Below are 24,747 nucleotides of genomic sequence, written 5' to 3'. Positions count from 1 at the left end.
CCCTTTTCTCAACACCCTCTCCAGCATTTATTGTTTGTAGACTGTTTGATGATGGCCATTCTGGCTGGTATAAGTTGGTATCTCATAGTGGTTTTGATTTGCATTTTTCTAATAATGAGTGATGTTGAACATCTTTTCATGTGTTTTTTGGCCATCTGTATGTGTTCTTTGGAGAACTGTCTGTTAAAAAAAATGCGTATACCTTGACCCAATTGTATTTCTACCTGTTTATCAATCATCTTGGTATTTATTGCCTAATACTGGGTTGATAGCATTTTTCTAAAGTCACCTCTTTTGCCAGAGGGAAAAAAATTATATAAAAAGTTTATATACATATATGTATACACACACATACACATATAGATAATTGTATACATATATATGTGTGTCCTTCCTCAATTGATTAATAATTTGATTACTATATCCATTCATTCATCCAACTAACAAGGACAGAAACAATAATCATTTATGGTCCATTTTGTTAAGAAAATCACAATCTATAAGAGGAGGCAGATCTTTGAGTGGCGAGTTGTCAACTAGAGTGATGGATGTTAAGTTGTATATACTAATACTGTTCTTTCTATCCTTCCGCTCAATCTCTTAAAGAAATAAAACCAACATGAAGAAAATATGTTAGATCACTTAAGAGTGAAACCAGATTTTTATTGAGAGAAAAGTGAGTTGAGAGGTGACTTTGTGTGTATACATGTATAAAAATAAAAGTTTTTTTTTTTTCTGATAGGCCATAGTTTGAATCCTGGTTCTAATATTTAGTTGATATAAATCTTGCACTTTTTTCTCATAATAAAAGATCATATTACATAAGGTTCTTTTAAGCCTAAATAAGATATTTTATAAATTATAGCACTGCAATTCATAACAAATGATAGTTATCAGTACTTCTCTCTGACTATAAGTGCAGTTATAAACAAAGAGGAGAAGGAATTGTAGACATGGATAAGAAACTATCAAAAATACATTTATGAACAAGTAATATTTGGATTTATTTTTTGCATATAAGTAGTATTTTGATTAATAAAAGAAAAAATATGACTACTACAGTACAAGGAGCAAAGCATTAAAAAAAGATCATAGACCAAAATGTGGGAATAAGTAACATGTCTTCAGATGCAGAAGTAAGAATCACATGAATGGAATGGAGTGCTATTGCCTGTTGAGAAAGAGTAAAAAAATAGTTTGAAAATTAGGGAAGGACTTTGTTCCAGCTAATGGAGCAGTCAAAGTTTGTATTAGGCCCTTGAGAAGGGAATGATAAATTAAAGAGAAAATTATAGCATAAATTTTATTTGAACTATGACCTGCTAGAAGACCATAAATTTCATCTCTCATTGATATAAAGCAGAGCTTGTCTGGTGTGAAGACAATGAGAAGAGAAAAGCAGGGGGAAATTTTGAGAGAAATATTATACATAAAATTCCACATATCTATATTTGGTGTATAAGAGTTGTGAAAAAAGTGGAAACAGTATAGATTAATCTTCTTAATGGAAAATATTAGTGCCAGAAATAAATACTGGATCATGGGTGATATATTAAGGAATCAGATTGACATCGTAAGATTGAGTTTATAGCGGAACATGCAGGTAAGCCTATTATATATTAATTACCTAGGTTTTTCTACCTATTTCATTTAGTGTGTTAGGGAATTATTGAGGTTCATTCTTTTTTGTTTTCATCTTTTGTCTTATTTTTAGGGCCACACCTGTGGCACATGCAGGTTCCCAGGCTAAGGGTCTAAAGAGAGCTGTAGCTGCTGGCTACACCAGAGACGTGGCAATGCCAGATCTGAGCTGTATCTGTGACCTACACCAGAGCTCATGGCAATGCAGGCTCCTTAATCCACTGAGCAAGGCAAGGGATCAAACCCACAACTTTATGGTTCCTAGTCAGATTTGTTTCCACTGATCCATGGTGGGAACTCCTTGAGGTTCATTCTGATGGGATGGTCCATGAAAAATTTATATTTTCTTCTTCCAATATTTAATATCATGTCTTTCTATGGGACCCAGATCTGGCCAATAAAACCAACTGGCTGTTTTTCTACATGTTTCTTAGAAAGTGTGTATTGCTAATAATGGCAACATTCTATAATAATAAAGGGATCAAACAAGCTTTTGTATGAAGCTCTGGATAGTTGAGAGACCAAACCATTTTGTGTCTTCTAATAACATCATTGAACTAATATGTAAACGAACACTAAGATATGCTTATAAGCTAATAATTTCACATTGTTTATTTTTTTCTGTTTAAAGCCCCTGGTTGAACAAAACATTTAGCATGTTCTGTTTTATTTTACTTCATTACTTTCCCTCTTCATACAATTCCATCCAAGTGCTTCATCCTTATAGAAACAAAAAGCTGAACAAAGAGAAAAAATATATGTCTTTTCTTGCATGAATCAGAGAACTGACTGTGCAGGGCAAACAGCCACCCCCAAATCTGGAAAGACAGAGGAACAGAGATACATAGCAAAGATCTGCTTTCCTGGAGTAGAAACTGCTATAGCCATGAACTGGCAGGAACATGTACATGATAATTTTAAGATGTTGCTGGTAAATTGGATTAGTAAAACTGTAAGAAACTCCTGGAGACAGCTGTAGTTTTCTGAGAGGCATTTCATGTTCTGTGGTTTGTTACACAGAAATAGAGAACCAGAAGAATGTTATATAATATATTATGAGAAGTGCACCTGCAATAGTGGCATACGAGGGGCATTCTGGAAGCCATTCTTAAGCTGAGACAGAAAGACTAAGATTTAGTCAGAATTGCTAGTGAAAGAGGGTTTCAGGCAAAAAGATCTGCATGTTAAACTCTGAAGTATATATAGAGAAATGAAATAACTCATTTTGCTTAAAGAGTAGAATATGATGAGGAAAGAGCTAAGTCTAGAAACATAACATATATCTTTTTGTCTAATAAGAAGCTTTATAAAGGCATCAAAAATGTAATGGTTTAAAGTTTATAGAATGTGGATGTCTCAAATAAAAAGTGTTTAGGACTCAAAGCTAATTTCTGTTCTCTTTGATGACCCTAAATTCTTGAAAAGCATGACTTGGAAAGAATGAGAATTAAGGGATAATAATTTCCAAATTTCTTTCATTGATGTACAAATAGCCAAGCCTGGTGTACTTGATTGTAGATTTTACATAGAGAATGTCTTATCCCAAAAGAAGGATGAACCTGAAATCTATATCATCCTCATCTCACAATAGAGGAAAATGGAGAGTTTACTACAATGACTTTTCTTCCTCATTATATACATTCTAACCCCGATCAAATATATAGTGCAAGAAGGAAAAAGCATGGTAGAAACATGCAGATATATTGGGAGTCAAAGATAAAAAATGAGATTAATGGGAGTTCTGGTCATGGCTTAAGTGGTAAGGAACCCAACTAGTATCCATGAGGATTCAGGTTGGATCCCTGTCCTTGCTTAGTGGGTTAAGGATGCAGAATTGCCAGTGAGCTGTATTGTAGGTTACAGATGTGGCTTGGATCTGGCCTTGCTGTGGCTGTGGTGTAGGTTGGCAGCTGCATCTCTGATTTGATCCCTAGTGTGGGAACTTGCATATGCCACAGGTGCAGCCCTAAAAAGAAAAAAAAAAGTGGTGTGCTTCATAAGATCTAAAAGAGAAATGCTTTAATTATTTTGGAAAAAATATTGCAAACAGACACTTCTAATGTGTTAAAAAGCAATAGAGCAAGACCAGTCATGTCAGGATTATGTTAGATGAATTTGGGAAATGACTCGGGTATTTCTCATACCCTGTACATGGCAAGATAAATAAGAAGCCAGAAATTCACTTGTGATCCAGTGGTGTAAACAAAAGTACTCAGAGGACTTGCACACTGTTAAAAGAAATGATCTAAAACCTGAAATAAGTTAAATGGATGACTGCATGTCTTTTCCGTGTCATACTGAAGTAGTGTCTAACATGCCTACCCAAAGATTATTTAATTCTCTAAAGGTGTACATTCTAGCTATATCATTTCTGCTTAATTAGGACTCAGATTCTGTGTGAAGCCATATGTTCAATTGCAGATTTCTTTTCAGTAGAAAAGATAATCTCAAAGGTTATGATTTCACTGCTTGGAAGGATGATGAAGAGATTATATATCTATTGGAAAAGTTATTTCAGGTGTTCTTTTGTGGAAGAGCATGTTAAATATCTGGTGTTGTTACTTCAGTGGCTTGGTTCACTGCTCTGGTGCAAGTTTGATTCCTGGCACAGGAAATTCTGCATGCTATACGCATGGCCACCCCCCCAAAACTTATTTCATCATTCTTTTCCTTTTTTTTTTGCACATACCCTTGGCATATGGAAGTTCCAAGGCCAGGGATTAATCTGAGTCAGAGCTGCAACCTATGGCCCAGCTGCAGCAATGTCAGATCTTTATCCTACTGCACCATAGCAGAAACTCCTATTTCAGTGTTTTAAAGTAGAATGTTTATATAAAACTGCATACCTTTAATTCTTCTTTTACTGAGTTTTTCTATCCTACTTTTTCCCTCATTTAGTAAGTTAAAGCTATTTTAAATACATGTTTATTATGTGTACATTTGTGATGGTCTATAAGAATCATTTTTTTTTAAGTTTTTGAAATGCTGTCATGGCACTGACAAAGGACTTGGATCACATGATGAAGCTGAAGTAAGGTATTTATAAGTGAGACAAGTTATTAGATATAGCGACCATGATCGCATAGCCTAGCTCACTTTCCACCCAGAAACATGATAAAACCAGCTAGATTTATCACTAGTCAAAGCAGGAGACCAGAATATTGTGCCTATAGCAGAGACTAGTGTGGTCATAATAACATGAAGTCTTGTAAGCCCAAGACACTCCAGATTTTTCTAACAAATGCTATCTTGAAAATAGGTGCATCATAAAAAGCTCAAAGATTTACCACTCGGTGAAACCATGGAAGTAATTCTGAGTTATCAAAATAAATTTATTAAATTACCATGTGGTACTAAGTTAAGTGAATTAGACCACATTTAATTTTCTTCAGTTATCTAGTTGAATGCTTATGATATATATTATATCATTTATATGAAAATTTAAAAGTCACAATTTCTTCATACATTTGCACAGTGAATTATTTTGTGATTCAGTCAACTTAACTATAATAGCAAAAAACATATTGGTAAATAAAGAGCTAGCCTAAACTAGAGGGGATGAAAAAAACAAATAGTAATGGAACCACTATTTAAATCAAATAAAAACAGTTGTTATTGAGCAATTGCTGTGGACAGGACATGGCGCTTGTGAAGTAACACAGAGATGAGTGAGACTTCCTGCTTTCAATTAAGGACATCTATTAAATGAGATGTTCATGTACACAAAGAAATTGTTATGCAGTGCCCTAACAGAATTATGTATAAAGCAGAGAACAAGGAGTGATTAACTTTGCCACAGTACAGTAATAAGAGAAGGCTTCCTTAACAGGGTGATGTGTGAGCTAAATTTTGTAAAATGAATAGGAATATTTTATGAGAATAAGGCAAAGTAAATACAGAGGATGTCACAATTAGGATTTATTCCTCCAATGACCTTTGCTCCCACAGGTTTTGGGTTAAGTCAAAAGGGAACAAAGAAAGGGCCTTTGGTTCAGAACATTTAAATTTTTCATAAGTTACATGGCATCCACAATTTTCATTAGTCTAGGGGGCCAGACAATGCTACAACTCATGCCTGACCCAGAGAAGAAATTTTCACAGAAAATTAGCTTTGATGTAATCCACTCAGTTCTTTCTCCTCCCTTTTAGCTTATGAATAGACCTTCAAATTGGACAAAAGTCAAGGTTTTCCATGAATAGCATGTCCAATTACCATAATATTACATTATTTTTAATCATGATATTCAAAAACATACTTTGAATATTCATACACCTACATTATATGTATCAGAGTTTTTGGAGTACTATAAAAATAGCATTTCATATTTTTCAAAACCCATAGAATGTATGACATAAGAATGAACCCTAATGTAAAATATGGAATTTGAGTGATAATAACATGTCAATATAAGTTCATTGATTATAACAAATGCACCTCTCTGGTGTTGGGAAGTCTGTGCCTGCAGAGGTAGGGGACATATGGAAACTATATTTTCCATTCAATTTTGTTGTGAACTTGAAATTCTCTAAAAAATAGGGTATATTAAAAGCAAAATTCTATAGTGGCAAGGAAAGAGAATAGAAAAAAAGAAGATTGCTCAAACTGATAATTTAAGCAACCAAGAGAACAAAATTGTAGAAAGGTAATTTGAATAATGAGCAATGCAGTGCAGATAATGAAGCTATTATACCTTGACTCCACCAGTCAGATCTAGCTGAAAAGGAAAGCAGTAGTGTCAACCACTTCGCAAAGAACTCAGACAATATTTCCACATTGGATTACATACAGAGTGAAGATGCAGCAAAGGAAACAAAACCAAAAGTGGATCTCTCCTGTCAAAATCTGTCTTGAGCTTTTGAAAGCTCTACACTTAATGCTCCAGTCCAACCTCTGCAGCCTTGTAGCAGCCTGGGACTTAATCTCTATGATTATTCTTTATCCTTGATGTGAAAGTGGTACAAAGTTACTAGAAGAATAGCTTTTGGTAGAATATGTGCTTCTGGATGAATTTCAAGGCTTTCTTTCCCATCCACCCACAAAGCCCTATGTAGGATTTATTCTGGGGAATCTGTTTGAACCATGTGAAGTTGGAGAATTTCTGTTGCTTTTTTTTGACTCCTTCCCATTGACCCTTAGCATGTTGAAATTTCAGTGACCTGAAAGAAGAAATACCTCAAGTAAAAATACATTTCTTCCCATTTTTTAGAGAAAAATACTAAAAATGACTCTCAAACCCTCCTTTTCTCTTGACACATTAGTTTTCCTAGGACAAAGTGTACAACAAATAAAGGCCTATCACAAGATCTTTGTGCCATCAAACATACAGAAACTTCAATTTTAAGACAAAATCCACTGAGACAAGCCTTGTGAAAGGGCCACCCATAAACACAACACATTTTGATCTCTTTGCTCCTCATATATATGACCTATACCAAGCCTTCTGATAACATAGTGGTTTTAGCCTTAGATAATACCTTTAAGCTAAAGAAGAGTGAAAGAAGTAAAGCCCTAAGCTCTAATTAGACCAGTGTTTTTCAGTTGATAGAGTTAAATCATACTGCTGGGTCATTAGGAAGCATCCTTGTCATTTAAGTGTATAGCTATATTAATATAAATGGACTAAATGTACTTAATATATTTAATTGTAAATTTAAAATGTTTCATTAAAGTATGAACTCATCCAAATGTTATCTTGATTCTTAAGAAAAAGCCAATACATAAAACATACTACCAGAATATTTGCAATTGTATTAAACAGTTTAAACAAATTTATGGAGTGTAGGGATAGTTTTGCATTTTCTTAATTTATAGCATCATTTCTTATGCATTTTTCCAGTAATTTTTCTGCATAAGCCATGAAGATAAAAATTTCTAAAATCATCACAGCTATTTCATCATTCTTCATTTTAATTGCAATTAATGTCTACAATAGAACAAAGAGGTAGTATGAATAGGTAGACATAGACTCAATTTTTAATGTGTATATGTCAAATGTTTATCAACATATAATTAACTCAGTAAACATGAGGTGTAATAGTATTCATTAGTATTTTTGATCAGAATGAAAAATTTAAATTATGAACTATATATTCATATAGCAATGAATAATGATTATACATTTTATATTTAAATTTCTGAGCATATATTCATTATGGGATTCTGTAATGTTTGATTCCTCAAGTAGGGGAACATGTTGCTTCAAAAAATTAGACTTGATTTAGGTTTCAACAGTCCTCAGAATGCTTTGATTTGTATGTCAGCTACACTTCTAAATCAGCCCATGGGCTTTATTCCTATGTACTTGACATCACCACTGGCACACTCAACCTCCATGTTACTGCTCTTTGTGTAAATAAAAATGAGTGGTTGGAGTAAAGTGCTAGAGAGTAAGTTGTTTTTAGGGGGAAACGTGTAACATTTTTTTTATTTAATTTTTTTTTTTTTATTTTCCCACTGTACAGCAAGGGGGTCAGGTTATCCTTACATGTATACATTACAATTACAGTTTTTCCCCCACCCTTTCTTCTGTTGCAACATGAGTATCTAGACATAGTTCTCAATGCTATTCAGCAGGATCTCCTTGTAAATCTATTCTAAATTGTGTCTGATAAGCCCAAGCTCCCGATCCCTCCTACTCCCTCCCCCTCCCATCAGGCAGCCACAAGTCTCTTCTCCAAGTCCATGATTTTCTTTTCTGAGGAGATGTTCATTCGTGCTGGATATTAGATTCCAGTTATAAGTGATATCATATGGTATTTGTCTTTGTCTTTCTGGCTCATTTCACTCAGTATGAGATTCTCTAGTTCCATCCATGTTGCTGCAAATGGCATTATGTCATTCTTTTTTATGGCTGAGTAGTATTCCATTGTGTGTATATACCACTTCTTCCGAATCCAATCATCTGTCGATGGACATTTGGGTTGTTTCCATGTCCTGGCTATTGTGAATAGTGCTGCAATGAACATGCAGGTGCATGTGTCTCTTTTAAGTAGAGTTTTGTCCAGATAGATGCCCAAGAGTGGGATTGTGGGGTCATATGGAATTTCTATGTATAGATTTCTAAGGTATCTCCAAACTGTTCTCCATAGTGGCTGTACCAGTTGACATTCCCACCAGCAGTGCAGGAGGGTTCCCTTTTCTCCACAGCCCCTCCAGCACTTGTTATTTGTGGACTTATTAATGATGGCCATTCTGACTGGTGTGAGGTGGTATCTCATGGTAGTTTTGATTTGCATTTCTCTTATAATAAGCGATGTTGAGCATTTTTTCATGTGTTTGCTGGCCATCTGTGTATCTTCTTTGGAGAAATGTCTATTCAGGTCTTTTGCCCATTTTTCCATTGCGTTGTTGGCTTTTTTGCTGTTGGGTTGTATAAGTTGTTTATATATTCTAGAGATTAAGCCCTTGTCGGTTGCATCATTTGAAACTGTTTTCTCCCATTCTGTAAGTCGTCTTTTTGTTTCCTTTTGGGTTTCCTTTGCTGTGCAAAAGCTTGTCAGTTTGATGAGGTCCCATGGGTTTATTTTTGCTCTAGTTTCTATTGCTTTGGGAGACTGACCTGAGAAAATATTCATGTTGTTGATGTCAGAGAGTGTTTTGCCTATGTTTTCTTCTAGGAGTTTGATGGTGTCCTGTCTTATATTTAAGTCTTTCAGCCATTTTGAGTTTATTTTTGTGCATGGTGTGAGGGTGTGTTCTAGTTTCATTGCTTTGCATGCAGCTGTCCAGGTTTCCCAGCAATGCTTGCTGAATAGACTTTCTTTTTCCCATTTGATGTTCTTGCCTCCCTTGTCAAAGATTAATTGACCATAGGTGTCAGGGTTTATTTCCGGATTCTCTATTCTGTTCCATTGGTCTGTCTGTCTGTTTTGATACCAGTACCACACTGTCTTGATGACTGTGGCTTTGTAATATTTCTTGAAGTCTGGGAGAGTTATGCCTCCTGCTTGGTTTTTGTTTCTCAGGATTGCTTTGGCGATTCTGGGTCTTTTGTTGTTCCATATAAATGTTTGGATTGTTTGTTGTAGTTCTGTGAAAAATGTCCTGGGTAATTTGATAGGGATTGCATTGAATCTGTAGATTGCTTTCGGGAGCATGGCCATTTTTACAATATTGATTTTCCCAATCCAGGAACATGGAATATCTTTCCATTTCTTTACATCATCTTTGATTTCTTTGATTAAAGTTTTATAGTTCTCGGCATATAGGTCCTTTACCTCCTTGGTCAGGTGTATTCCGAGGTATTTGATTTTGTGAGGTACAATTTTAAAAGGTATCATATTTTTGTATTCCTTTTCTAATGTTTCATTGCTGGTATACAGAAATGCAACTGACTTCTGAATGTTAATCTTATTTCCTGCTACTTTGCTGAATTTATTAATCAGTTCAAGGAGTTTTGGGGTTGAGTCCTTAGGGTTTTCTATGTATAGTATCATGTCGTCTGCGTACAATGACAGTTTGATCTCTTCTCTTCCTATTTGGATGCCTTTTATTTCTTTTGTTTGTGGCTATGACTTCCAAAACTATGTTGAAGAGCAGTGGTGAGAGTGGGCATCCCTGTCTTGTTCCAGATTTGAGTGAGAAGGCTTTCAGTTTTTCCCCATTGAGTATTATATTTGCTGTGGGTTTCTCATAAATGGCTTTGATTATATTCAGGAATGTTCCCTCTATACCCACTTTGGCGAGGGTCTTGATCATGAATGGATGTTGAACTTTGTCAAATGCTTTTTCTGCGTCTATTGAGATGATCATATGTTTTTTAACTTTTCTTTTGTTAATGTGGTGTATGATGCTGATTGATTTGCGTATGTTGAACCATCCTTGTGAACCTGGGATGAACCCAACCTGGTCATGGTGTATAATTTTTTTGGTCTGTTGTTGGATTCGGTTGGCTAAGATTTTGTTGAGAATTTTTGCATCTATAGTCATCAATGATATTGGCCGATAGTTTTCTTTTTTGGTGGTATCTTCATCTGGTTTTGGAATGAGGGTGATGGTGGCATCATAGAATGTCTTTGGGAGTATTCCTTCTTCTTCAACCTTTGAAAAAGTTTAAGGAGGATGGGATGGGCACCAGTTCCTCTTTATATGATTGATAGAATTCGCCTGTGAAGCCATCTGGTCCTGGACTTTTATTTGTAGGGAGTGTTTTTATGACCTCTTCAATTTCATTTCTAGTGATTAGTCTGTTTCTACTTGATTCAGTTTTGGCAGGCTGTAAGATTCTAGAAAATTGTCCATTTCTTCCAGATTGTCAAACTTGTTGCCGTATAGTTGTTCATAGTATTCTCTTATGGTGTTTTGTATTTCTGCTGTATCCATTGTGATTTCTCCTTTTTCATTTATAATTTTGGTGATTTGGGTTCTTTCTCTCCTCTTTTTCGTGAGTCTGGCCAGGGGTTTGTCAATTTTGTTCACCTTTTCAAAGAACCAGCTCTTGGTTTTATTCATTTTCTCTATTGTTTTTTGAGTCTCTATTTTATTGATTTCTTCTTTGATCTTTATAATTTCCTTCCTTCTGCTGACTTTAGGACTTTTTTGTTCCTCTTTTTCTAATTCATTTAGGTGGAGGGTTAAGTTGTCAATTTGGGATCTTTCTTCTTTTTTGAGAAAGGCCTGTATTGCTATAAATTTCCCTCTGAGCACTGCTTTCGCAGCATCCCATGGATTTTGAGGGGTTGTGTCTTCATTATCATTTGTTTCAAGGTAGTTTTTAATTTCCTTCTTGATTTCCTCATTGACCCATTGGTTTTTTAGTAGCATGTTGTTTAGTCTCCATGTAGTAGGTTTTTTCTCTTTACTTTTCCCATGATTGGTTTCTAATTTCATGGCATTGTGGTCAGAGAAGATACTTGAGATAATTTCTATGCTCCTAAATTTATTGAGATTCGCTTTGTGTCCCAATGTGTGGTCGATTCTTGAGAATGTTCCATGAGCATTTGAGAAGAATGTGTATTCTGATTTTTTTGGATGTAGTGTCCTGAAGATATCAATGAAGTCTAACTTTTCTATTGTTTCCTTTAGGATCTCTATTGCTTTATTGGTTTTCTGTCTAGAGGATCTGTCCATTGATGTGAGGGAGGTATTAAGGTCTCCTACTATGATTGTCTTCTCATCAATATCTCCCTTTATGTCTATTAATATTTGTTGTATGTATCTGGGTGCTCCTATATTTGGGGCATATATGTTGACGATAGTAACATCCTCTCCTTGGATAGATCCCTTAATCATTAAATAGTGTCCTTCTTTGTCTTTCTTTATGTCTTTTGTTTTAAAGTCTATTTTGTCTGATATGAGCGTTGCGACTCCTGCTTTTCTGTCATGTCTATTGGCGTGAAATATTTTTCCCCACCCTTTCACTTTCAATCTATATGTATCTTTTGTCCTAAGGTGAGTTTCTTGTAGGCAGCATATTGAAGGTTTTTGTCTTTTTATCCACTCAGCCACTCTGTGTGTTTTGCTTGGGGCATTCAGTCCATTGACATTTAAGGTGATAATTGATAGATGATTATTTATTGCCATTTGAACCTCGTGTTCCAGTTGATTCTATGGTTCTCCATTCTTCCTTTTTTTTTTTTGGTTGGATGGTCTCCTGTTATTATCTGCTTGAGTGTATTTTTTTTTTTTTTTTTGCAAATGCAATATTTGGTTTTGGCTTGTGATTGCCCTGTTTTTTAAGTATGCTAACCCCTTCCCATAATTGTGTGTTTTAGCCTGATGGTCCTGTAAGTTCAAACACTTCATTACTATATTAAAATTAAAAGAGAAACCTACAAACAAACAAAAAGGGTTATTTACTTCCTAACATCCCTTCCCACATTTTATGGTTTTGATGACTCTTTTTTATTTTTTCCTTTTAAATTGTATTTTGTTTGAAGCATGTTCATGATTAAATCTGTATGCTGGCTTATTTGAGTGACTGCTCTCTGATTGCGGTTTCCTCAGTCCTAGTTCTTCCTCTTCGTCTTCTTTTTCTTTTTTTTTCTTTTCTTTTTTCTTCCCTTTCCTTCCTTTCTTTTTGGTTTAGAGAAGCCCTTTCAATATTTCCTTTAACCTGGGTTTTGTGTTGCTGTATTCTTTAAGTTTTTGTTTGTTGGAAAACATTTTTATTTCCCCTTCTATTTTAAATGATATTCTTGCTGGATAGAGTATTCTAGGTGGCATATTTTTTCCTTTGAGCACTTTAAATATCTGTTGCCATTCCCTCCTGGCCTGTAGTGTTTCTGTAGAGAAATCAGCTGATATTCTTATGGGGGTTCCCTTGTAGGTAACATTCTGTTTTTCTCTTGCTGCCTTTAGGATCCTCTCTTTATCACTAACTTTTGCCATTTTTATTATGATGTGTCTTGGTGTGGGTCTGTTTGGGTTCAATTTGTTTGGGGCCCTCTGTGCTTCTTGTATCTTGAACCCAGTATCCTTTAGATTTGGGAAGTTTCCAGCGATAATTTCTTGAAATATATTTTCCATCCCCTTATCTTTTTCTACTCCTTCTGGAATTCCTATTATGCGTAGATCGGCCCGCTTTATATTATCCCATAGGTCTCTTATATTGCTTTCCAGTTGTTTGATTCGGTTTTCTGTCTGTTGACCGGATTCAGTGATTTCCATTATTCTATCTTCCATATCACTGATTCATTCTTCTGCATTATTCATTCTGGTTTTTACTGCCCCTAGTTCAGTTTGCATCTCTGCAAATGAATGTTCTAGTTTTTCTTGGCTCCTCCTTATATTTTCTAGTTCCTTTCTGAGGGTATCTGCATTACTGTTCATATCTTCTCTTAATTCCTTCAGTCTTTTCACTATTTCCCTTTTGAACTCCAGGTCTGTCAGACTGCAGAGACCTGTTTCATTGTTGACTGTTTTAAGTGAGTTCTCCTGTTGGTTTGACTGGAGGTGGTTTCTCAGCTTCTTCATCTTGCTTGTTGTTTTCTTTCTCCTGAGGGAGTTGCACTCTTCGTTATCGGGTAGTGTTTGCCTTGACACTGCCGTGGAATGTTTCCTGAGGGTCAATCATTGTTGGTCAATCTTTTTTGAGGCAGTGTGGCTTTTCTGGAGTGTTGATGGGGCTAACAGTGTTTCTTTGAAGCAAAGGAGGGCTTCCTGAGGGCAGACAGGACTGGGAGGTCCACACCACGATGGTAGCAGATTTCACTTGGTCATGCAGAGCTTGCTCTGGTGTTTTTAGTCTGTGGGGTTCTTGCAGGGGGTTGGCGGTGTTGGGCAGCTGCTCCTCAGGAGTGCATCACCCCCTGGGGGCTGGAGCAGCTATCTGGGTCACTGAGAACCTAAGAGGCACTTCCCTAGGGCAGCCCAACTCAGAAGGACAGCCTGAGAATGTAGGCGGATCTTTTCAGTCTGGCCGAGCTTGTTGCAGCTTTTCTGGGCTGCAGGGGCTCTTCCAGGTGGCTGGTGGTGCTGAGCAGCTATTCCATGGGAGTGGGGCCCCCCCTGGGTGCTTTGGCAGGTAGCAGGGCCACTGGAATCCCAAGAGGCTCCTCCCCAGGGCAGCCCGACTCAGAAAGACCGTCTGAGATCTTTTCCCGACTTGGCCAGGCTTGTTGCAGCTTTTCTGGGCTGCAAGGGGTCCTGCCTGGAGCTGGCAGTCCTATGAAGCTGGTCCACTTGGTCTCAGCACCCCCTGGGGGCTTGGGCGGGTAGCAGGGCCATTGGAAACCCAAGAGGCTCCTCCCAGGGGCAGCCTGACTCAGAAAAACTGTCTGAGATCTTTTCCTGACTTGGCCAGGCTTGTTGCAGCTTTTCTGGGCTGCAGGGGGTCCTGCCTGGAGCTGGCAGTCCAATGCAGCTGATCCACTAGGGCATCCCCTGGGGGCTTGGGCATGTAGCAGGGCCATTGGAAACCCAAGAGGCTCCGCCCCGGGGCAGCCCGACTCAGAAAAACCATAAGAATTAGGCCGATCTATTCATGGCCTGGCTAGGCTTGTTCTAGCTTTTCTGGGCTGCAGGCCTTTTCTCGGGGGCTGGTGGTGTTTGGTGCTGCTCTGCGGAAGTGTAGCCCCTCCAAAGGGCAAGCAGGCCTGTGCAGGGACAGCCCCTGTGGTGGTAGGCTTCAGGCAATTGTTGAGGCCAGCCCTCCTGGAAGGCAGGCAGCCCCAGGTCCGGTGAGAGCGTAGGGGGTGGTGGGGGTGGGGGGAGGGGATGCACTGGGAAGCACAGCTTTCTGCTAGCTAGCGGGCCTGTAAGCTTGCTGTGGCGTGGGGGGTATTCTATGGGGACCCACCCCTTCTTCTCTCCCCTCCCCAGCTCGGGCGCAGACCAGGCTCTTCTCCCAGGTTCCCTCTGATGTGGCTTTCCACTTCCCCGCCCCTAGAGTATTGTTCCCTTCCTCTGCAACAGCTTTGTTTTCTAGTCTCCCAGGCAGTCTCTGCCCCGTCAAATGGTTTCTAGACCTCCCAAGCAGTTTCCACTCCACCCCGCCCCCCCAGCCCGGGGACTAACCTCTAGAGCCGAGGACTTGGTGCCCAGCCCCCACCCAGGTGTTGCCCGGCCCTTTCTCAGGGACTAACCTTCGGAGGCGAGGTCTCAGTGCCCAGCCCCCACCCAGGCGTCTCAATTTTTGGTGACTGTGCCCGTAGTTCAGATGGTCCGTTGGGTTGTTGATCAGCTTTTCTGTAGTCCAACTTACTGCTACACTCTTCTCTGCATCTGGAGATTCCTCCGGTTTATTTGATCTTTCCCCCAGTAGGTGACTTTCCAGGGTGTGGGATCCCTTTCTCCTCCACAGTTCCCTTTCGGGAGCGCCCGTCCCACTCGATTCACCTTCTCTCACTCTCCTCTTTTCTCCCATTCTGCCCAGTAATGTCACGAACTTCTTGCCGTTATTGGAGTTTAGGTTCCTCTGCCAGCGATTGGTTGCTGTTCTGTGTGAGTCATTTATTCTGTAGATGTGCTTTTTTTGTTGTGTTTGTGGGAGAGGGTGAGCGTGTCTCCCTACTCCTCCGCCATCTTGTCCTCTCTCTGTAACATTTTTCTAACACTCTACTAAGTTCAAAACAATAAAAAATACAACTTAGTTTTTCATCTTCTTTTTCTTCAAATATTTTCATATTTTATAACTTTTTACCTTAAAATACAGGAGTGATACGTTTTTACAGAAGGTTAATGCTCATTGAGTTTAATGGGGTTCTTGGTTTATTTCACAGATGTAAAAATGCCAGTGTTGGTTATTTCACCCTTTCTAAAAATACAAACCACTATATATCAGAGTAATGGCATTTAGCTTATCTCTCAAACACAAATATAACTTTGGGACCACAGAGGCATTTAAGAGAAGAGATACTAATTCCTTATATAAAACCCTAAAGTCTTTACTGTCTTCTTTCCATAGCACTCACTCTGAATGAATTCTTACCAACAGTCACCATAGTGCTAGTCTTTACATTAAAAAGTAAAGATATTACTTCTTATGATCCACACATTTAAAGATAAATTCATTTACAGTTAAATATACTTATGATTGATTACACAGTTGACTGATTAATAAAACCATTTAAAATTATGTTTATTAAATGTCAAGTTATTTTACTAATAGTTTATACGTAATACACAGAAAATTACTATGTAATTGTTGAAAACTTGTTATGCTACCACACTTGTACCAAATAACAAAATGTAATGATGATAATATAAAAAGAATTCTCTTTATTAGACAGTTACTTCCCTTTAGTGAAATGGTTTACATTGCACATAGTGGTAGATTGTTTTTTGGTTGCTCACATTTATCAATGCCTTCCCTCTGTTGCTATATTTTCCTGTGGTGGAGGATACTTTTTTATCCATCAGCTTGGGCTTGACCATACAACTTACTCTAGTTGAATGAACATAAATGATAATATGTCATGTCCCAGCAGAATCATTAAATGCATTTGTGTTATTTTCCTCCAGCTTGTTTTGCTCTTCCTTTTCACCATAAGAACATAATGTCATAGATAGTGACTACTAAATAAGCTTGGTTTCTAAAGTAAGAAGATGAATAAATCACAGCTGAGCAAAACCCCACATATAAACTGGTGGAGAAATAAATATTTATTTTAAGTCTCTGGTATTTGGATTGGTCGTAGCTCCAATAAAAGCTAAATATATATATAACAAAACCTCTAAAATACATATCATTAGATTTGAACTTAGCATTGAGGTAAATTTTGTACAATTCTGATAAAACTGTAATAACTTGAAAGATAAAAAAATTACAGCTAATGAAATTTCATCCTTTTCAATAGGGTTTTGTTTTTTTTTTTAAAAAAAAGAATGATTTGGGTTTTTTTGGGGAAAAATTTGTTTCTCATTAAATGCACTTAATATACTTCTAAAAGAAAAGATAAATAAGAGAGGTATTGGCTTGTTTACAAGCAGAAGTAGAAGCACAAATGAAAAATTTAGAATTTATGAGACTTTTCAGACTTCAAATATGTATCAACTTTTCCTCATCAATTGGCAAAAATATACAGTGACATAGTCTGAGGACAAAATCCAAAACATGGGCATGCATAGAGTACAACGATTCAATCAAGGATATGACCACCAAATCTTTTATTAAGGTCTGTAAATATCATTCCATAAAAGATTTTCAGTTGGACAAAATGGATCAGAGTAAAAAGAACATGATGCTATCTCACAGAAGCTAGGTAATTTTCAAAGAAATGTACCTTAGTCCAGAAAGACAAAGATGTTTCAAAAACTATTGGTATGGCTATTGGCATATGGAGGTAACTTAAATCATAGATAGTGTAAAGCAAATACCACTCCTGTGCATACACCCAGACAAAACATTCATTCAGAAAGATTCATGGACCCCTATGTTGAACACAGCACTATTTGCAATAGCCAAGACTTGGAAAAAACCTAAATTTGCATCAATGGATAAATGGATTAAGAAGATGTGTCACATATATACAATGTAATACTACTCAGCCATAAAAAAGATCAAAATAATGTCATTTGTGGCAACATGGATGGAACTAAAGATTCCCACACTAAGTGAAGTAAGTCAGAAATAGGCAGATACTATGATATCACATATATGTTGAATCCAAAATATGACACAGATGAGCCTATCTACAAAAGAGAAACAGATCATAGACATGGAGAGCAAATTTGTGGTTCCTAGGGGGAAGAGGGGAGGGAGTGTGATGAACAGTGAGTTTGGGATTGGTGGATACAAACAGTAACATTTGGAATGGATGGGCAATGGGCTCCTACTGTACAACACAGAGAATTGTGTTTGATTGGGTCACTCTGCTATACAACAGAAATTGAAGAAACATTGTAAATCAACTAAACTTCTTCATGACTTACCTAAGTGCTGCTATGTTTGCTTTAGAAGAGATTGTGACTGGAGTTCCATCATGACAGTTTAAGGATCTGGTATTGTCATCTCTGTGGCTTGTCTTGCTGCTGTGGTGTGGATTCAAAACCTGGACTGAGAAGTTCCTCATAAATTAGATGTGCTCCCCACCAAAAAAGGGGGGGGATTGTGACTGAGATTTAAAAGAGCTCTTGGACATCCAACTTTCAAATAGCAGGAATCAAGATGGAAAAGCTACCCAGTGTCTAAGGAGTGCATTTACTGCAATGATCTCTTCAAACATGTGGCTTGATTAAAAGTTAAGAGTTCGTCCATTCTCTGGAATGGAATAAAATTGTCACTTCCGTTAACCCGAGACTCGTGGTTTTGTTGTTAACATCCATTTCTATCATACAGAATAGTTTCTTTTAAAAAAACAAAACAAAACAAAAACAAACAAAAAGATGGACAAAGATGCTAGTAGAAAATAAAGGCCCTCCAAGAAAGAGGGAAGAACCCATAGAGAACAATGAACTGGGAGTTTCTCTCAAAGGTATAATCAAGGATCATTCATTACCCCAAAATAGCAAGTGATTGTAACCAGTGCCATAAGATTTCAGAATCTCTAAGAACCAATTATTACTTCCCTTTCCAAATGGGAGTATGCGATGTTTTGATGCCACTGTTCTACTGTTGCACATTTGGTAGATAGGGCACATAAACTAAAGTGCCTGAATCTTATGAATATTATGTAGATCAAGGTCCTAAACTTTGAGGCTGAAGCAGTTATGGCTAATATTTTTGAGGAATCTTGTGAAGAGGGATTTCTATATTATAGTGGAAAGAGAGTAGATATTTGTTAACAAGAATGTAGTCTGTGATAGAATCTACTATTTGTTAAAAATCCTGTCCTACTATTGTCATGCTTCTGTGTAGGAGGTTGACTCCTCCCTTCCCCCATTGAATTCATCCATATAACTTGCTTTGGCTAATAAATGTAAGCAGTTAGACATATGTCAACTCCTAGCAGGAGTATATGTGATTGTCTTCATCTTCCTTGTTTTGTCTTCACCATGAGGAAAACATAACCCAGTTATTGGCCACTCATTTAGTTGGGGGCCAGGATTGAAAAGATATATGAATCCAAGCAATGACCAAAGGAAACAAGCTGATCTTCATCCCTCAGGAAAATGAACAAAATATGTCCATTGATAAACATACATTATTTTATTTAAACGGTGCACCATTATGAGTTAGATATTGTTATATATTTTTCCAAATGAGTTATCTGAGGCTTATAGAGAATAAGTAAAAAATAATTAAAGTATAGGAGTTCCCATCGTGGCTCAGCAGTAATAAGTCTGACTAGTATCCATGGGGACATGGATTCAATCCCTGGCCTCACTTGGTGGGTTAAGGAACTGGTGTTGCCCTGAGCTGTGGTGTAGGTCACAGATATGGCTCTGATCCCATGTTGTGTCTGTGGAATTGGCCAGCGGCTGTGGCATAGGCTGGCAACTGTAGCTCCAATTGTACCACTAGCCCGGGAACTTCCATATGCCACATGTGCTGCCCTAAAAAGGAAAATAAAAAAAGGTGTATATATATATGTTAGACAAAGATGATTTTTATATTCAATTCTAAATCTAAATTTCCACTCATTCTAATAGGTCATACTCATAATTTCTGTTGATCATATAACATTCTAATTAAAAGTAACATTTTTATTTCTAGTGAAATTGGGGTCTAAATAATATCCCATAGCATTAACATTTTCTTTTTAAATAACTATGTACACTTATTTTGGTACCAAGAGAACATCATGATCTGTAAGTCTGATACCTTGGGAACATACTACATATAAGAATACATTGTTTTCTACCAATACTAGAAAGGCAGACATCCAAATCATGCAACTATACTAAAGAAGGTAGTTTATTCAATACTACTACAATAACTGCCTGGAGCTTTGATGACTTTTAGTTGACAAAGTCAACAATCAAACTTCAATGAAACTGGAAAAGAGAAGAACAAGCAAACCTCTTTATTTCTTTTTTCCAACAAGCACCTTTAGTCTCTATAGTTTAGTATATTATTTTGTGTTTGCTTGAAGATCATAAAACAAAAGTATATGAAGCTTCTCCGTAAAATGCAGTTTTCAAAATTTAGAGGATTAGAATATATTCTCATGTTAAGTGTCTTTCTGAAGCTTTGGCTATTTGATTGGCTCTAAATTAGCATGACACTTTGCCATATTGAATAAGAAAATCACAGATTACCAGCTTGCAAAATGTATTTCTTTTGCAGACATGTACTTGGAAACTAAAAAGATGAGTCATGATTTTAGTATTGACTCTTTAATATCAGAGGTCATTGAGGGACCATGAATGAGGAAGGTGATTAGAATAATGTTGATGTCTTGTCTAACTTAGCATGACCAGAAATATCAGAATTCTAAGTGGTAATACTGTCTATCTTGGGTAGTCTTAAGTGGGAATCACACCATTAATCTTGAAAACATAGGTAAAAGTTCTTTGAACATTGATTATAGGTAAGAGCATCTGACTTTTTCAGTCATAAATCTACTATGACTTTGACTCATTGAATGATATAGGAAAGGTAGAGTCACTGACAAAGAAAAAAGAAACAATTCAGATGAGTGATTGAATTCAAAAAGGAGAATAACTAAGCATTAAGTAATTTTAGGATTTATTTTATATGGGGTCAAATAGTTAATCCCTCACAGGGCTTTAAAGAACTTTTTTTTTTTTTTTCAATACGGCATCATACTTGTTTTTTCAGAAAAGAACATCAGAGCTGTAGGAGATCATGAACACTTTTAACAGAAGTGAACAGTTTATGGAACAAATCATAGTTCCAAATATAAATATATTCAAGTTTATCTTGAGATGGCATGCTTGAATATGTTTCACCCTCTCAGCCACTTAGTCTATAAATTGGCATTGATGCTTTGAGTATATGGGTAATGATAATGACAAAGGCAGTGATGATAAGGCATAGGGAGAGAAGGATAATATATTCCTCACTTGCTTTTAGAACAATCTAAATTTTTATTTTCAAGACAACTTCTTGAATCATAAAAGTGAATAAAAATTATATATTTATAGAAAATTCAAGCTGAAAAGTAAGTTTTCAAAGTATCTTAAAACAAACAGCTTGATATCCATGCTCTTTGAGAAATCTCTCCAAAAGATTTTTCTTTAAAATCCTTGAACATTTTTCTTTTCTTTTATTTCTATCAAGAAGACTGAAATACTATGTATACCTACATTTTAAAAAGAAGGATGATCTTAAATTTATAACCTAATTTTAAACTTAAGGAAAAAGAAAAAGAAGAGCAGAATCCCAAAGCTAGCACAAGAAAAGAAATAATAAAAATTAATGTGGGGATGAATTAAATACAGAATAGACAAACAAGGGAGAAAATCATTGCAACCAAAAGTCTGTTCTTCAAAAAAAAAAAAAACAAAAAAAAACCCCAAAAAAACCACATTTGACAAACTTTTAACTAGAATGACAACAACAAAAAAGAAGATACAAATAACTAAAATCAAAATTAGATGTTTTCTTATGGTGCAGCAGGTTAAGGATCCAGCATTGTTATTGTAGTGGCTTAGATTGCTGCTGTGGCACAGCTTTGATCCCTGGCCTGGGAACTTCCCCATGCCATGGGCATGGCAAAAAAAAAAAAAAAAAAAAAAAAAAAAAAAGTTTAAAACTGGATATGTTACTACTGACCTTATGGAAATGAAAGGGATTAATAATTTTAAGAAAAATTATATGCCAACTGTAGCTATTGAACAATCATATACCAACAAATTAGATAATATAGAAGAAAAATGGACCAATTACTTGAAACACAGAAATCATTTAAACTGTAAGAAGAAATAGACAATCTTCTTAGCAGACCTGTAGCTAGCAAAGACCTCTCCAAAAAGAAATGTTCTGGGTCAGATGTCCTCATAAGTAAATACTGCCAAAAATTTAAAGAATAACACAGTTTTCATAAAAATGAAGAAGAAATACTTTCTAACTCATTCCATAATTCAAATATATCTTACAAATATAGGTGGAAGAATCTTCAATAAACTATTAGCATATCAAATCCAGTAGCATATTAAAAAGATCATTCAGTATGCCAACTGAGATTTATACAAAGAATGTAGTGGTGGTTTAATATGAGAATATCAATTCATCTAATACATTACAGTAATAGAATGAAAGGGGAAAAAACAAATGAACATCTCAATTGATGCAGAAAAGGCATTTGACAAAATCAAACACATTTTCATGAAAAAACATCCAGAAAAGTGCAAATAGAGAGGGAAATCCTCAACATAATACAGGGTATTTATAAAAACAAAACAGAAAACATTATCCTCAATGATAAAAGACTGAAAGATTTCTCCTTAAGAGCACAAACAAGACAAAGGATGCTCACTTTCACCATTGCTGCTATTCCACAAGTTATTAAAAATTCAAGTCAGAGCTGAAGAAAGAAGGAAAGAAAGAAAGAAAGAAAAAAGAGGAGTTCCTGTCGTGGCGCAGTGGTTAACGAATCCGACTAGGAACCATGAGGTTGCAGGTTCGGTCCCTGCCCTTGCTCAGTGGGTTAACGATCCGGCGTTGCCGTGAGCTGTGGTGTAGGTTGCAGACACGGCTCGGATCCCGCCTTGCTGTGGCTCTGGCGTAGGCTGGTGGCTACAGCTCCGATTGGACCCCTAGCCTGGGAACCTCCATATGCCCCGGGAGCGGCCCAAGAAATAGCAACAACAACAAAAAAGACAAAAGACAAAAAAAAAAAAAAAAAAAAAAAAGAAAGAAAAGTTAAACACACTAGAAAGGTAAAACCATGTCTATTCACAAATATTATGACCCTATGTGTAGAAATATTATGATCATATACGAAGAATCTAGAAGAAAGCTACTAGAGATAATAAACAAATTCAGAAAAATTGCAGAGCTCAGCAAACAAAAAAAATCATTTTTACACTCCACTATACACAATCTGAAGATAAAATCAAGAAAATAACTTCATTTAAAATAGTATCTGAAATAATCAAATACTTAGGAATAAATCTAATCAAGTAAAAAGTTTATATGCTGAAAACTACAAATACTGCTGAAAGAAATTAAAGATCTAAATAGGTGGAAAAACATTTGTTTTCATGGATATGAAGACTTTAACATTGTTAAGATGTCAGTGCAGTTGGGCTTCTGTATTTGTGGGCCCTGTATCCACAGATAGAGAGGGATGACTACCACTAAAAGTGATCTAGAAATTTGATGTAATCTCTGTGAGAACTCCAAAAATTTTCTTCATAGAGTAACAAAATGGATTCTAAAATTCATATAGAAATTCAAGAGGCTGCAGATTGCCAACAATTTTGAAAAAGAAGAATGAAGTTGGAGGACTCACATTTCCTGTATTTGCTACAAAGCTATGATGCTTAAATCAGCATAGTGCTGGCATAAGGACAAACATATATATCAATCAAATAGATAGAAAGCTCAGAAATAAACTCTCATTTATGTGGTCAATTGATTTTTCTACAAGGTTGAAGCTCTTCAGTGGAGAAAAGGATACTCCTCAACAAATGGTATGGAGAAAATGGATATTCATATACAAACTAGTAAGCAGGACACTTACCTTACTCCATATATAAAAATTAACTCTAAACTTATCAAAGACCTAAATTTAAGGGCCAAACTATAAATGCTTGAGAAGAAAACATGGAGAAAATATCTATGACATTGGATTTGACAATGTTTTCATGGATATAACAGCATAGGTAGAGTCAAGATAAGAAAAAATTAAATTGGAATTAAGCCAAATTAAGAGCTTTTGTGAATGAAAGAATACTCTCAAGAAAGTAGAAAGATAACCTGCAGAATGTAAAAAAAAGTATTTTTAAATCATTTAACTGATAAGATATTAATACTTAGAATATATAAATATTCCAATTCAACAAAAATGAAATTTAAAAATGATCAAAGCATTTAAATAAACAATTCTCCAAAGAAAATATACAAATGGCCAATAAGCCCTTGAAAAGATGTTCAACATCATTAATTATTAGGGAAATCCAAATCAAAATCACAATAACACTTTATACCTCTTGCAATGGCTATTATTTTAAAAAGAGAAGATAACAAATATTGTTGAGGATATGAAGAAATTGGAACCCTTGTGTATTGCTAGTAGAAATGTAAATTGTACAGTAACTGTGGAAAACAGTCTGACAGTTTCTCAAAATATTTAAATATGGAATTATTATATGAACCAGAAATACATCCAAAAGAACTGAAACTAAGGCACAGATGTCTATACACCAATGTCCATAGAAGCATATTCACACTATCTGAAAGGATGAAACAACCTGGGTTTCTGTCAGCAAAAAATCAATCAATCAATCAATCAATCAGTCAATAAAATTAAAAAGTGAATAAACAATATGTGAGGTATATACACAATATTAATAATACTTAAAACAATGAAATTTTGAAATATACTACAACATGGATGAACCTTGAAAACAGCCAGACCCAGAGGACAAATACTGTATGATTTCCTATATACGAAATATCTAGAATGGGCAAATTCATAGAGACAGGAAACAGAATAAAGATTACCAGGGACTAAGATATGGGGGCTCCTGAGGAGGAGTGGTTACTGTTTAATGAGTACAGGTTTTATGTTTGGGATCATAAAAATGTTTTGGGTATAGATATTGGTGGCTACACAATATTGCCAATGTATTTAATACCACCATTGTATACTTAT

This window comes from Sus scrofa, chromosome 4 (assembly GCF_000003025.6).
Source record: "Sus scrofa isolate TJ Tabasco breed Duroc chromosome 4, Sscrofa11.1, whole genome shotgun sequence".
NCBI classification, from domain to species: domain Eukaryota; kingdom Metazoa; phylum Chordata; class Mammalia; order Artiodactyla; family Suidae; genus Sus; species Sus scrofa.
This window is presented reverse-complemented; position numbering follows the sequence as displayed.